Below are 13,216 nucleotides of genomic sequence, written 5' to 3'. Positions count from 1 at the left end.
CAGTACATTTGAGTCTCCTTCTGCATACCTCTGTGGGTACAGGCTCTACATCTCCTACTGGGAAAGTCTATTTCGCCGGTTGGAGGAATGTGATCAGGAAAGTGACGATCTTTCAATCTGGCCACATCTTCCACCACTGCAACTCAAGGGACTCTTGCCTGTTCCACTACAACAGGGCTGCCTAACACAGACTGCCTAAACAGGGATAGCCAACTTCTTATATCTTATACCAAACGTAAGCCCCACAAACAGCAATGTATGGATCCAAACTCTGTTCTACTCTATCTACACACCCATGTGCTTATTGCAGTCTTAAATGCACACAGGTTTGTGCGCTTCAGCAACCTGACCCCAAATAGTCACATGTGAAGTACTTTCATCATGGATGGTAGTCAGCATGTAGACATCTCCTCTTTCTGAAACGTTCACAGGTAGAAGTTCACAACTACGCTACACTGTCCCTTCTCAAGTGTTTTACAAACAAGCTCTTTTGGGTAACCTTTAAGGTTAGAGCAGATTGTGCCACAAGCAATATGTCACCTTTGAATAATTCCATGAACAATTGCACACCAGTGTAGAATTTATCCACGTATAAATGATGATCTATGTTAAAAAGTCCTCTGCCAAGTTTCCACACAATTTTCTCACTAACTCCAAAAGTGGTCCGACAACCAGGGGGTCAATACTGTAATCTTTCCCAGTGTATACCCTAAATTTATAGATATATCCAGTACTACTCTCAGACAGTGTATGCATCTTAATTCCATAACATGCCCTCTTTCTAGGAATGTACTGCCTGAAAACCAATCAGCACTTGAATAGGATCAAAGACTCATTCGCAGCTATTTTTTTCCCTGGAACATAGTGTGGTGTCCTTTACATGAAAGAAAGTTCAGGAACTAGGAAAGTAAGCCAAGAGGTATTTATTAAACCTCATCCACAGAAGACAGTCTAGTAACTGAACATAAGGGAATCCAACCAAGGCAAGATTCCAGAATCACTACAGTAAAGATTCTTGGTACATTAAAGGTACAGTATCAATAAATGAACACCTTCACATATCTCCCCCCAACAAAGAAAGAAGAACAATGAGTAAAACATATAAAACAAAATTCAAATGAAGAAGAGATTGAAAAGGTCATAATGCATAATCTCTCAAATAGGAGGGTGGTCTACGTATTCTTTGACTTCTAGAGGGAAGCATGAGTAGGTTAGAGTTATTGGCAGAATTGGAGAACATATGAGATGAAGCTTGACTATCATAAGAGGAAACAGGTATAGGTATCCTTGACTTAACAACAACAACTCTGCTTTTATTCCAAATTCTACCATCCTCTGTTTTAATGGCATTCCTAAATATTTTCACAACAGCTTTTACATCTGAGAATTTGGACCAATTTCTGCAACCAACAGGAGCTTTGATGCGAACCAAGTCACCAACAAGAACTTTTTGAGCATTTACACACTTTCTTTTATCAAAATAAATCTTTCTCTCATCTTGCTTCCTCTCCTCCCTCCTTCGCCACTCACCTATTCCATTATCAACCAGGTCTTTATCAAGATCCATCCAAGCAGGACACAGATAGGTGTTGGGAGCCCTTCCTTTAAACAAAACAAAGGGGGATCTACCAGTGGTTGTGTGGGGAGCATAGCGATAAGCATTTATTCTGTCTTGTAGGACAGATTTCCAATTTAAGCCAGATGATCTTGCTAACTGTATAGCCTCCTTCAGGGTTTTGTTAACTCTCTCAACAGCACCGTTGGTCTCTGGGTGGTATAAAGAACACTTCTTATGTACAATACCTGATTTTCCCATAAACTCTTCAAAAACCCTTGAACAGAATTGTGGACCATTATCTGACAGGAGACTATTGGGGAAACTTTCTTTTTTAAAAATGGCATCCAGAAACTTTATTACTTCTTCAGATGTGATTTCCCTTACAGCGCTCACCTCAATCCATCTGGAATAGAGATCCATAAGAACTAAAAGGTAAGGTGTATCACTTACACCTGATAACGGACCAACTATATCTATGGCTAGCTCATCCCAAGGATGTCTTGGGAGGGATCGCTTAACCATTGGCATCTGTCTAGTTTTAAGTATTTTATCACTTGCAGAACATTCTGGACAATCCCTCACTAATCTTTCTATCTCCAAATCCATCCCTGGCCACCAAAATTGCAAGCGTAATATTTCTTTGGTTTTTACAATACCAAGATGTCCAGAGTGAGCATGAGATAAAAGTTTTTTTCTAATACCCAGTGGAGGAACCATTTTTGTTCCCCTAGTTAAAAAACCAGAGTGAATAGAAAGTTCATCGGAAACCAAGGTCCAGGGTTTCTCTAAACGAGAGTTATTGCTCAAGGACAGCATAACTCTTTTTAAATCTTCATCTTTTTCAAGTTCATCTCTCCACTCTTTTTCTTCAATCGCTCCTTCTGTAATTTCACATACATTTATAGATTCATCACAACAACCTACAGCATCATCTTCATCAAAATTCTCTTGACCAACCATTCTCGAGAGACAATCAGCAGACTTGTTTGCGACACCTGGGATATATTCAACGGAGAAATCAAACTCTTGTAATGAAACAATCCATTTTCTAATTCTTGAAGAGATTGAATCTAATCCCTTCTTATCAAAAATTTCTTTTAAAGGTTTATGATCTGAATAAACTAGAATCTTGGTACCCCAAACTAGGTTTCTTAACTTTCTCAGGGCCCAATAGATGGCAAGAGATTCTTTTTCTATAACGGAATAATTTAGTTCCGAGCCCCTTAGACATCTTGAGGAGCAGCAAATCAAATTGTCCCTCCCATTTCTTTTTTGTATTAGGACAGCACCAAGTCCTTTTTCACTTGCATCAGTGAATAAAATTGTGGGAAGACCTGGTATAAATGCCTGTAGAGAGGGAGCCTTGTTCAATTCAGATTTAATCCCTACAAATTCAGATTTGCATACATCTGACCACACATACTCCACATTCCTCGATGTCAACTTTCTCATAAACTGTGTTTTGTCCGCAAAATTAGGAATAAACTTCCCATAGAACTCCACCATACCAAGGAAGGAAATTAATTCTTCCTTATTCTCTGGATCTTTTATTTTGTTGATAGTGTCAACCAGCTCTTTTTTTGGAAAGATGCCCATGTCGGTTATTCTATGGCCTAAGTAATTTACTTCCTTCACACCAAATTTACATTTGCTTTTCTTAAGTGTCATACCTGCATCTTCCAAACGTTTGAGTACAGCACAGACACGACCAAAATGTTCTTTTGAACTATTCCCATAAATAAGTAAGTCATCTTGGTAACATCTTACACCAGATATTCCTTCTAACATTCTTGCCATGATCCTTTGAAAGACGGAAGCCGCTGACACCAGTCCGAACGGCATCCTTTTATACCTAAAAGTACCCATGGGGGTGATAAAGGCAGTTAGGTCTTGGGAATGTTCATCTAATACAACCTGATGATAGGCTGAGGCAAGATCAAGTGTGGTGAAATACTTGGCTCCTTCCAGGGTGCTAACCATTTCATCAATATTGGGAAGAGGAAACTTGTCCACAACTACCTCCTTATTTAATGCTCTTAAATCAACACAGAGTCTAATCTCACCTGTAGGTTTCTTAACTATGACAACGGGGGCCAACCACTCAGTAGCCTCAACTTGTTCAATGACATCATTCTTTAACAATTTGTCTATTTCCTCTTTTACCTTATCCTGTTCCATTAATGGTATTCTTCTAACTTTCGCTATGACAGGGACAGCATTCTCTCTTAATCTAATGTGATGCTTATAACCTTGTAAACAACCTAAGTTTTCCTTAAATACTTTTGGAAATCTACTAGCTAAATCCTCTCCCAATTCCTTATTTGACTCATTTCTTTCCAGTATCTCTACCTGATGAATTTGTACTTGTGGATCTGCATTGGGATCTAAAGTTACACCAAGTTGACCTTGATGTACCCAGCCTAACAAGATATCACCCTTCTTTGCCACATATATTTTCCCTACAATAATTCTATTCCCAAGTTCAATCTCCGCCATAAAACATCCAACCATTTTAATTGGGTTATCTGAGTACCCAAGGGGCCTAATATCTGATTTCATTAGTATTACTTTTCCAGCAAAATGCTTATTAAATAATTCCTCATCAATTAGGGTGATGCGAGAACATGAATCGAATTTAAAATCTATCATTACATTTCCTACTTTTACAGGATGAATAGGATGATCTACTTCTCCACATTTTATCTCAAAAGTAACAGTTCTGACTTGTGGTTGGGACTGATTCCAACGTTTTCTAGACATGTCAGGTCTAAACATTTTTGATCTGCAACATTTACCATAATGTCCCTTTTTGCCACATACATTACATACAATTCTTAATGCAGGACATAGTGGAGAATTAGCCAAATGTCCTACTTGGCCACATCTAAAACATGTAAATTTATTACTTTGTCCTGGAAAATTATTTTGAAAACCAGGATTTGTAGAAAAATCATCTTTTCCTGAGGCAGACTGAGTTTCATTCTTGTCTTGTTTCTTGACTTGACAAATTATTTCTTCAACTTTTGTGTCTTCTTTCTTTTCAACAATAGATGTTTTATCTTTTTCTTTTCTTAATTCTCCCACGCACTTTGTCATGTGTTCTACTTGTTTAGCTATTGCTAAAACTTCTTCAAGGGGCGGTTCATCTTTTAACCAAAGTTCCTTTCTTATTTCATCATGGGAACATCTGAGGACAAATTGATCCCTAATCCTTTCATCGAGTGTTAAGCCAAAATTGCAAGAGGAAGCTAGTTTCCTTAATGAAGAAACATAGTCTTCTACAGTTTCATCTCTCTTCTGTTCCCTTAAGCCGAAGTGATATCGTTCCATGATGGTACTAATCCTTGGAAGATAGTGTTTATCCAGTTGTGCAATTGCAATTTCGTATTCATTTAAATTGCGTTGTTCCCCAGCAGATAGATCAGGGAGGTGTTCTAGGACATCTTGTCCTTCTCCTCCTAAACAATGTAAAAGGAGGGCTAGCTTTCTTTCAGCACTTAGGTTAGTTCCACAAACTCTTGCGTAGTTGGCAAAAATCTTTTTCCATTTTTTCCACTTTATATTCGGTTCTCCTGTAGTATTTAAAAAAAATGCGGGTTGAGTTACATTTTGCATTTCAAGGATTTTCTTTTAAAGTTCCAATTATATTAAATTCCCTCTTTTTTTTTTTTTTTTTTTTTTTTTTAAAGAAGAATGTTCACAACAAAGAGAGTTTATTTTCAGAATGTTTCTTTCTCTTGCTGTGTTCTTTTCCCTCTAGGCTAAATAATTGTTGAGTTAAAGAAGATTGGAATCCTCCAATAATGGTTAAATTGGAATGATCTGTCTTGCTTTCTTGTATTCAATAAGATTCTATTTGATGACACACAATGTGAGGTGATTGCGCAAGAAAACGTTCTTTTATTTCATTGTTTCGCGTTTTTTTTTTTTTTTTAAACAGGGCAGCAGAGGGCGCTGTTGTATTACAATAGCAGAACAGCGCGAGCACGACAATCCATGCGCGTGTATTGCTCGTGATGTCTATTCCATGAACGCGAGCCAGGTGATTAGCGCGAGCAAAGGAATCAAAGCGCGTGTAACGTTCGTGATGTCAGTTTCATTAACGCGAGCAGGGCAATTTGAGCACGAGCCTTGTTCAGCGCGAGAAATGTTCGTTTTGACTTCTCAATTAAAGACAGTCTTTTCTTTTAAGTAAAATAATCTCCTCGAGAAGCCTCCCGCCTTACTCCTCACCGGTTTTTTTTTTCGTAACCGCCGCTGGGAAGACTCCGCTTCCTTTTTCTTTGTATAAACTGCCGCTGGAGGAGAAGGGGAAATTCTCTTCTTTTCAGTCTCTGTGTTGAGGTGAAAGGTGATGTGGGTTCACCCGATCGTCGCCATAAAAATGTGGTGTCCTTTACATGAAAGAAAGTTCAGGAACTAGGAAAGTAAGCCAAGAGGTATTTATTAAACCTCATCCACAGAAGACAGTCTAGTAACTGAACATAAGGGAATCCAACCAAGGCAAGATTCCAGAATCACTACAGTAAAGATTCTTGGTACATTAAAGGTACAGTATCAATAAATGAACACCTTCACACATAGATCTCTGGAAATCGATCTATAAAGTGATCAAGGACAGGTCGACTCCTAAAAAGACAGTCACAATCAGTGTGATCTCCTGGAAACGCTAAAGGATTATCAACAAAATGCAGCATCTGAAGCGGAAACAAATAGCGATTATGACTCATGGTTGCAGGCAATATAGTCGTTCCCATCAAGGGACTACAAGACCAATATGAAGAAAGCGACAGCTTCCTTGTCAAGCCCTTCAAAAAAGTTAAACCGAAGAAGTTCTTAAACTCATCCAGATTTGTGGGAGTCTACCATCTAGCTCTAGAGTGGGGCTTAAGTCTGGCACTGTTGTCCCTCAAATACTGTTAAGGAAAAAAAGGGGCCTGGGCAGGGCAATAATACGTTAAGCATAGGCTGAAAAATCTAAAACATAATTCTCATTAGAGTATGTGCAGAGACAAACATGCAGAATGATACACATGAATGTTATTGGATTGTTTATTTTATCTTATTTGTGATATTTATAAAAAAAATGTTTTTCACTTTTGATATATAAAAACAGGTATATACATTAGAGTTTATAGAGTACACAAGACAATTTCTGTGTGTTGTCTAAATTTACAGTAAATACATACATATCAATACATATTTGGTCATAAGAGAAAAAATACAGTACCATTTTATATCCCTATTCCATTTTTTGAAACATCTAAATTATAGCAGTTGATAAAGATTGATTACTATTTATGCATGATAAGCAATGCAAAAGGCCGAATGTTGCAGAGAAGCTGGCAGCATGTTGACACCACGCGTGTTTTGGCAAGGCCTTCGTCAGGAATCCATCACAGTCTGAGCTATAAACAATGATGCTGCTGGAAAATGGCCTGAAGAAAAAAAGATTTTGGGGTGGATGATGATGGACCAATAGACGTCCTTGTAAGATCGAAGCTGCAGAATCGATAGTCCCCAGGCTCCAACTGGGGAGTAGGTGGAGTCGTCTGGTTCAAGGAATGTACTACAAATTATACTTCTATAATTAGCAACCCCACAAGGCTGGTAGCTATTGGTGCCCGCAAGTTTCATAGAATAGAATAGAATGTGGCTGAGGATCCCAGGGCTATATTTCCCTAGTAATTCACTTGAAGGGAGTACCCGAAGGATCTCCATAGCTGCTGGGATGTTGACATGTTGGTTAATCCATGTCTTCATGGAGATATGAATTGCTGGTTCTTTTTTATGTCTGGACCCAGTCGTCTAAAGATATATTTTAATCGATTTAATGCTCTGATCCTGAGGATGGGTCTCCAACCGCATCTCTAATACTGTTCAACATACAGATTAGAATGTTCAAAAATCTCTACAAAAAAACATCATCCATAAACAATTGAAAGAAATTGATAGGCAAAAGGTTTTCAGTATTCACTCTACACCCTGCGACACCACTAAAGGCAAGCAATGCCAGCTACACCATGTTTGGAGCAATCCAGAGTTCAGCTCTTCCAATGGGAAGCCTTTCAGCTCCAGGCTGCAATTCAGATGCCTCTTTATGCACTATCAGCACATCAGTGTCCTCTAAAAGAGGCAATTCTTCCACACTGAAAGTGACTTCATCATCAGATGATTCCTTTTGGACAGAAAATTCACTGCCAGAATCCTGGACTTTCTCCTCTGCCTCAGATGCAGAATCAGTCTCATAATCACGGTCAGAGGAAAACTTGAAAGGCATATCAACAAACTGCTGGGTGGTCATCTTGCTTCTCGCCATAATCCTTACTAAGAAGAGTACCTTGACAAACAAGTCAATACCCAACGCTGTGTAAAATAAGTAATAAACACATTGTGGCTTTATCAAACAAAAATAAAAACTACAGCCATATAGCAATTGCAAGGTAATGTCAATCAATTAAACTCACTTGCTAGACAAAGCTAGACTCACCAGCCCCTACTTTACATTACAACGCACCCACCCACGCCGCTGGCCACACGCTGGACCCCGTTTTCTCCACAGGCACCCACGTCCCACACTACCGAACTCCACTGGACCGACCACCACTGCATCCATTTCACCTTCAATAAACCAACCAGGCACCACCGCACCCAACAGCTACCTCGCCGCTGCTGGAGCAAAGTCACCGAAGACCAGCTGATCACCACTTTTGCCCAAAACCCACCCACTGACCCCAACAACTCAGACACCGCAGCCCGCAACCTCAGACAGTGGATCGGCGACTGCGCCAACACCCTCGCCCCACTCAAGAAACTCTCCAACAACCACGCCAGCAAGAGAGCCACCTGGTTCACGACGAGCTGCAGACCTCCAAATGCGCATGCCGGAAACTGGAGAAGATATGGCTCCACAAATGCACTCTGGACAACCACGCAGCCCACAAGGACGCCACCCGCAGATATCACCACCTCATTAGATTAGCCAAGAGATCCTCCTTCAAAGACCACCTAGATAACAACACACACGACAGCGAAGAGCTTTTCGGCATCGTAAAGGAACTCTCCAACCCCCGCGCCAACGGCAACAACATACTGCCCTCACAAGAACTGTGCAACTCACTGGCCTTCTTCTTCCACCGCAAGATTGCTGACATCCATGACAGCTTCAACACCATGACCGCCCCTACTAGGCCAGACCACACCTCCCCTGTGAACACCACCAATGCCAACCACCTGACCTCCTGGTCCAACGCCAACAACAATGAGACACGCAAGGTCATGAACTCCATCCTCTCAGGATCTCCGTCAGACCCGTGCCCACACCACGTATTCAACAAAGCAGACGCTGCCTTCTCACCCCAACTACGGAAGGTCATCAACATCTCCTTCGAAACAGCGACATTCTCGGAAAGCTGGAAACATGCCAAAATCAACTCCCTCCTTAAGAAGCCCAAGGCGGACCCCAAGGACCTCAAGAACTTCCGGCCCATCTCCCTGCTCCCGTTCCCGGCGAAGGTCATTGAGAAAATCGTCAACATGCAACTGGCCCGCCACCTGGAAGACAACAACATCTTGGACCTGTCCCAGTCCGCGTTCAGACGAAACCACAGCACCGAGACAGCCCACATCGCAGCCACAGACGACATCAGGCACCAACTAGACAAAGGCGAAACATCAGCCCTCATCCTTCTGGACCTGTCAGCCGCCTTCGACAGGGTCTGCCATCTCACTCTAAAGACACGCCTCCTAGAATCCGGAATCCAAGAGAAGGCCCTTGACTGGACCACGTCCTTCCTCTCCCGCAGAACCCAGAGTATCCGTCTCTCGCCCTTCCGATCCGAGGCCACCGACATCATCTGCGGCGTCCCCCAGGGCTCATCCCTCAGCCAGACGCTGTTCAACGTCTACATGGCCCCCCTCGCACAAGTGACCCGCAAACACGACCTCAATATCATCTCCTACGCTGACGACACCCAGCTCATTCTCTCCCTCACCAAGGACCCGCACACCGCCAAAACCAACCTCCACGAGGGAGTGAAGGCCATCGCCGACTGGATGAGGAACAGCCGTCTGAAACTGAACTCAGACAAGAAGAAGGTACTCATCCTCGAACCCACCCCCTCAGCCTGGAACGACTCCTGGTGGCCGACCACACTGGGAACAGCACCGACACCCACCAACCATGCATGCAACCTAGGATTCATCCTCAACTCCTCCCTCTCCATGTCTAAACAGGTCAACGCCGTCTCCTCCTCCTGCTACAACACCCTCCACATGCTCTGCAGGATCTACAAGTGGATCCCGACCGAAACAAGAAAAACTGTGACACAGGCCCTCGTCAGCCGCAGACTGGACTACGGCAACGCACTCTACGCAGGAATCCCAGCCAAACACCTACAACGACTACAACGCATCCAAAACGCCACCGCCCGACTGATCGTCAACGTCCCCCGCCGCAGCCACATCACCCCCACCTGAGATACCTACACTAGCTCCCCGTCGACAAGAGGATCACCTTCAAGCTCCTTACCCACGCACACAAAGCACTCCACAACGCCGGACCAGCCTACCTGAACAGCAGACTCAGCTTCTACACCCCCACCCGCCAGCTCTGCTCCGCCAGTCTCGCCCTCGCCGCTGTCCCCGCATCCAACAAACAACCTCCAGACGGCAGATCCTTTTCCTACCTCACCGCCAAGACCTGGAACACCCTCCCTACCCACCTACGGCAGACCCAAGACCAACTCGCCTTCAGAAGACTCCTCAAGACCTAGCTCTTCGAGCAGTAGCGGCACCCCATCCCTCATCACCTTGAGACCCTCACGGGTAAGTAGCACGCTTTACAAGTACTCTGATTGATTGATTGATTACACATAAGACAACACAATACACATTGTGCACAAATACAAGGAGAATTTCACACACAATCAAACAGAAGCTAAATATGCTATTATTATTACAGCATGCCCAAAAAAACATATTCATGCAGGGCATTAATAATCATTTGGAGTGAGTTGTACAAAAAACTGTTTCTTACCAAGCACTTGCAATTACACAAACTACAGATCTACCTGTGCTGAAACCGCAAGCATGAGTCACACGCAGGAAAACATAAGCTTCGTACTAGAATAAAAGGAGAATTAAATATTATGATCACAAATGATAACAAGAAATAAAACAGTTAACAATATAAAACACGATGAAGCTTGCAAATCACCATTAAAATGCCAGCTACAAACATAGCCAGCCTGTGCCAGTCCACGCACACTGCCAGTCATGCACCCTTTCACACACACTGCCAGCCAAGCGCTAGACAAACACACCAAGTTCATGCAGGCCATCAGCCGAACTTCATTTCATACACACACACACACACAGAAACTTTCCCTGGTGTCATTAAAATTAAGGGGACCGGGGCTATGCGGCCCCCCTTCCATGGCTGATTATGTCCTCAAGGAACCTATCTCTTGGAGCCTGGTGCTATTTTTAGGGGGAGGCACGCGGCCCCCTTAGCCAGGCCAATATGAGCCTCTGAGGTCCCCATCCACTGGGGCCCGGTGTTATTTTTATAGGAAGGGTGATAAGCAGACCCCTTTCTGGGCCATTTGTTCAGCCAAGGGGAACCCATCACACAGGGCTAGCACAGTTAAAGGTGGATGTCCTGGGTTTTAGGAGGAGGGGGCACATGGTCACCCTAATGGGTCATTTTCACCTGGTGCAGATTGCAGGGGGAGGGGTGCTTGTTGCCTCCCTCCCAGGGCTGATTTCTGCCCCAGGGGCCCCATCCACTGAACCTTTCAAGGGAAGCAGGCCTTGATAGGCTCAGGCAACCCTATCCCCCAGAGCCACTCTTTAAAATTAAGGGGACAGGGGCTATGCGGCCCCCCATCTATGGACGATTTTGTCCTCAAGGACCCAATCTCTTGGGGCCAGGCGCTATATTTAGGGGGGAGGCACACAGCCCCCTTTCCCAGACCAATTTGAGCGGCAGTGGCCCCCATCCTCTGGGGCCCAGTGTTATTTTTATAGGAAGGGTAGCATGCAGACCCCTTTCTGGGTCACTTTCTCAGCCCCGCGGACCCCATTACATAGGCCAGATACAGGTAAAGGTGGGTGCCCTGAGTTTTAGGAGGAGGGGGCACGCAGTCCCCTTAATGGGTCAATTTCACATGACACAGATTGCAGGGGGAGTGGTGCTCGTTGCCTCCCTCCCTGGGCTGATTTTGGCCCCATGGGCCCCATCCACTGCACCTTTTTCGCTTTAAAGGGAAGTGGGCCTTGATAGGCTCAGGGGCCCCCGTCCCCCAGAGCCACTCATTAAAATGAATGTGAGGAGGGCAACAAGGCATCACTGCAGGCAGGGAAGCAAATCTAAAGTCTTCTTACTGCTGGCAGGAACATTTTTGAAGCTCCCTCATCTGGGAGCGGACTTGTTGTTTGCTGCCGCTTGCAGGAGACTAAAATTCTCCTGCCAAACGTAAGCAAACACAGGATTCCCTGCCCCAGTTTTCTCATCAATAACTTAATTGCAAATGTTGCATCGATAATATCAATGATAATATAGAAGATGTCATGAGTGATGTAATATGTGGGATAAGTAGCAGTGCATAGTGAGGGAATGAGTTATAGACACCTTAGGGCACAAGTTAAAGTTACTTGAGCTAACTATAACTTGTGAATTTCTTTATTTTTCAGAATTTAAAATGTTACATTGTTACTGAGTATATCACCTAACTATAACGTTACTTTAACCTTTGCAATTTTAGGTGAATGTCTAGAGTTTTTTAACGCAAAGTAATAATTTATTAACATACGTAAATCAACTCCCTCAAAGTCCGTGCACTTTGGGGGGTTGGTTACAGGACCTTGCATGCAGCCAGTCCCTGTGCTCAACCCCCTTGCATGCAGCCATCCCCACATTGCATACCGCCATTGGCTGTGGCAGGGGGGGGGGGTTCACAAAGCCAGTCCCACAAAGGCAGCCAAACCCATGCTGCAATGGTTTTTGGTCATGTGCGGCAAGGAGTTGGCCACAGGGCCTGGCCTAAGACCAGACCCTGTGGCCAACATCTTGTAGTCAGCTAACCCTACACTGCACAAGGCCTTCAGTCATCTGCAACAGAGGGTTGAGCCTTTGACATGCGGTATAGGATTGGTCTTTGGGCTCAGGGTACCACATCCCCATGTCCAAATACAATTAAACATGGAAGGAGGTGTGCAGTCACCCTCCCTGTGTTTCTTGGGACCCAGGGACCTCTCCCCTAGGGCCAAATATAATACAAAAGGAGCGGGCCCGCTGCCCCCATACCTAAGCCTAATATGGCCCAGGGGACTCCATCTCTAGGGGTGTGCATTATTTCAAGGTGGGTCCCTTGGTGCCCAACTACAGCACCCACCATATGCAAGGTGCTACGGGAGAAGCCCTAGAGCCCCTACAGTTCAAGCCATCTCCCTACCTACTGCAGGTCCCGGCATTGCTCCCACCCACAGTCAGCAGCTATTTATGTTGCACCCTTCGGGCAGAAGCAATAGCTTGATCAGTTTCCCTGCCCGTGACAGTGCAGGCAGATAAACAGATCTCAAGTCTGATCCATGCTAGGAGGAACATTTTTAAAGCTTCCGCCCCATGGGAGCAGACTTTGCTCCCATTCAGTAGGA

The sequence above is a fragment of the Lissotriton helveticus genome, chromosome 4_1 (assembly GCF_964261635.1).
Source record: "Lissotriton helveticus chromosome 4_1, aLisHel1.1, whole genome shotgun sequence".
Taxonomy (NCBI): domain Eukaryota; kingdom Metazoa; phylum Chordata; class Amphibia; order Caudata; family Salamandridae; genus Lissotriton; species Lissotriton helveticus.
This window is presented reverse-complemented; position numbering follows the sequence as displayed.